Below are 4040 nucleotides of genomic sequence, written 5' to 3'. Positions count from 1 at the left end.
TAGCATTAAATTTGACGTATTCAGATCCGGTCTCGTAATCGTGGACAAACCCGCCATTTGCTTGATGACTTCTGTAAACATATTTATGTTGGATAATTACTGTATGCAATTTCCTGTTGTTCAATAGTGGTCCCCGAATAACCCGGACCGCTACAAACGGATGATCAATTATTTTTCACGAGCCCCACCAGCATTACCAACCTATTTGGAATTTCACAAAAGTCCACTACCCTTGTTCAACACTAGTTTAAGTCTACCATTAACGACGGTAAATCCGAGATGAAAATTGAGCCATCAGCAGCAACGGAATTTTGTCATGGTCGAACCAACATGGCGTCTAGCATAGAAACCACAAAGCCTGGAGGGCCAACTCGTTAACGCCAATCTCACGTTTAATTCAAAAGAATCGTGTTCCGATCAGTTCCTGGCATCCTCTTTATCCCGACCCTTTAACTTCGACACTGATCACGATGGAGTTAACCCTTTCCACCCTTCGAACCTTGCAATGATTGTAGCCCGCACGGCCATCAATGGCGGACGCCCCTTTTATTGTTAGACCCACGCGATTTCGTTAAAAAGCTCTCTGTTCCCGACGCAAGACTGACCAAAATATACTTACTTTCCTTTTCCACTCTCTCTCGAGCTAGCGCTTCTTTTTACAGTATCAAAACTTTCCTTATTGTTACTTCTTTTATTTCTCTATAATTTCGTCAAGTTCGTGCAACGAGCGAAAGTTTTTTGTATGCTTTTAGAAAGCTTTGTCTCTGCGATACCTTATTTTTATATATGGCGCCGATAAAAATTTATTGGATTTCTTCTAGCCATGACTTATTGACGCAAAGTTTGACGCTGACTTCACCCGTTCCGTTGGGATAAATTATTCAGGTCTGACGAGTAGGTGATGTTACCGGAAGTACGGCGCCAGACGAATTTTTCCACGCAATCTGCGATCTGACTGTGCGTCGGTAGAGGGGGCTAGAAAACTTTTGATTTTGATTCGTCCTCTTTTCGGAGGTTGTAGCAGCCGTACGTGACGGTGCATTTACATAACGCCGCTGCAAATTGTCAATGCGGCCAGCTTTGAAAATAAAATATGCACTGCTGTTTCCCGCAGCGCCGGCTGGTGGCAAGATAAAGCGAGGAAGAGAGGAAGGGGGGATAGTTGCGCGAACAGAACGCCCAATGGGCTCGAACTGGCTTACGTCTGCATCCTGCCACACATAACCTCTAAAACACGCGCCCGCGCGCGCGATTCTCTTTTCTTCTCCAATACCACCAAGAAAATCCACACACAAACGCATTCGTTCTTGTCTGTGCGCGCAAAAAATACCAACGGCTGTACCTCTTCGTTTGGTTGCTGACATAACCTCTCAAACTCGTTTCTTTCGGTTTGTACATGTACTTTACCTACGTGTGTACCGACAACACTTCTTTATTTGCAATTGTACACCGCTGTAACTCTCCAAACTCTTTTTCATTTCCACTTATACGGTCATTTTCTTTCATTTCTTGCATCTTGATTCACTTTTCTTGTTAATGCCTACTGCAGTACTAATTCGTACACGAAATATTACTTAAGAAGCATATAAGCGTATCTCGGTAAACACTACTTTGAAACACACGATGTTCTAGGGGAATTCCCAGCATGTTTGCTGGACGTGTGAATATCCTCGGTGCGTTCTAGGTACGTCTGTGGACATTTGTGATATTTAGGTAAGAATCAATTAGATACATCTAGATATTCTCAATACAATCTTAGCGTCTACCGAGGACATTTTATGCCATGACACTAATGCTCGTTTTGTGTTGGCGCCTGAAATGTTATTCGTAGTTATAAAATCACTTGTGTGTTTGCACATAACCTCTCTACGCTTCTCTCCATTTGTCCTGCTCTTCTACTTCTTTTCGCCACGCACGGATACAATGTTTTCACATCCACAAGTTTCGAGTATGCACTAATACACATTGAATTCTTTTCGCTTGCACACACAGACACACACATACGCGTCTATCCTGAGCTACGCTGCTTTTGAGTGCGTGGTTCAGGCTGCACGTGATTTAAGAGTAAGGTCAATACCGACATTACAGAGCGGTTCCACCTCAAATCTTAGTTTTCAAACTACAGCTTTATTTATGGACCGATTTTCAAATTTACGATGGTTTTGGAATCGGCAGAATAGCAGCTTTGGGATAAAACAAAGAAATACTGTAAAATTAAAAAAAAAATATATATGAATATTAATAAAAAAATATTAAAATTTAATGAAGCTAAAATCTAAAGATTTCGCTGTTTTATCCCATAGACATTATTTTGCTGATTCCAAAATGTCCTCAAAATCGAAAATCGGTTCACAAATAACGCTGTAGTTTGAAAACTAGTAATTATGATGAAATTTGCTCTAAAGAGACGTAATGTCGGTAAAACAGAACACTTTTTCTAATATTATTTTTACCCAAAAGAGGGCACTGTAAATACACGATTTTATAAATAAAAGTATTCAAAACAAAATACGGCTTCCCAGGATTATTATTACATACATTATTTGAGAATGCTGAAGCTGATGCTACAAGGAGAGGGATGCCTTGTTCATCCCACATTCAGCTAAAACAACAACAAAGACGATCGGACTTATAGTTTAGATGCAAAAAATGTATAAATCTAACAGAGAAGATGTTTGAAAAACGATAAACGTAGTGATTTCTGTCTCCTATCCATTCTAGCAACAAATCTCAAATATAAACGAAATTAAGAAGATAAAATGATAATTATCAAGGTAGATGTTGTAATATAGATTTTAGCTTAAAAGAATAGAAATTACTGTTTTGATTGCTCATCTAATGATCGAGAGAATCGATGCTAACTGTAGAATCTCTTTCCTTTTCCAACCAACAATCGATGATATTCAAATAATTTTTGCAGCCAAACTATCGGTCGGATCAATTTCGTTGTTGTTTTAAATGATAATGTTGCAAATCAGGAGCTCTTTATAATTTTTCCATATTTTTCCCATCAATAATGAGCGTGTGCGACCGACATTAGTACAACGCTCCTCTTGCCCCCCCTTCCCGCACCCCTCTCCTTGACCAAAGCATTTACGCAGTGTAAACCCGAGCTTCTAGGCTATTGCTCGGTATGAGGTAAGGGGTATGCTCTGCTCGCTAGCGGGTGAGACGGAAGGAGACGCGAGGGGAATGCAAGTCTCTCAGAAGGAATTTTCATACTACGGGCTTACTTGTAGGTGGAAAAATCTGGAAAAAATAAGGCATATTCATCTTTAGACAGACTATCGTCTAAAACAAAGATATTCTCGATCGGACCAATGGTTTGGCAATAAGAATTGTTTAATCGATAACTTGCATTCCCTTCGCGTCTCCTTTCGTCTCGCCCGCTAGCGAGCGGAGCGTTCCCCTTACGTCATACCGCGCAATAATCATGAAACTCGGTTTCACGCTGGCGTAATAGCTTTGTGGAGTGGAAAGAGGGGCGTCAAATGCAGCGTTGTACTAATTTCGGTCGTATACACTTATTATTGATGAGAAAAATCTGAAAATAATGTAGCATATTCTTCATTTACCACACTTTCAGCTAAAACAAGAAAAAAATCCCTCGGACCAATAGTTTAGCTGCAAAAAATGATTGAAAGTTACACAGCGTTGGTTGAAGAAAGATAATTGCACTATTTGATGCCTCGCTGTGATTTTTAGTAACAATTGAATAAATCTTCAAGAAAATAAGCATTTATTTTAAAGTAGATGTTATTTTCTACATCTACGATCTTAAATTCATATTTTCATCAATTTTGAGAGATCAGCTGCTGTTGGAAATGGAGTAACGCGTGCCGTAGTTCGTCTGTCCTTGTCCAATCGACACTTTGTAACATTCAAACATTTTTCACAGCCAAACTATTAATCCGACCAACTTTTTTCCTGTTTTAGTCGAAAATATAGTAAATGAGGAAGATGCTGAATTAATTTCAGATTTTTCCCATCAAAAATGAGCCTGTACGACCGAAACTCATGAAACATTACTTTTGTCTCTT

Source organism: Prorops nasuta, unplaced genomic scaffold (genome assembly GCF_024137725.1).
Source record: "Prorops nasuta isolate Cenicafe-Biocafe unplaced genomic scaffold, Cenicafe_Pnas_1.2 PNAS00031, whole genome shotgun sequence".
Taxonomy (NCBI): Eukaryota; Metazoa; Arthropoda; class Insecta; order Hymenoptera; family Bethylidae; genus Prorops; species Prorops nasuta.
This window is presented reverse-complemented; position numbering follows the sequence as displayed.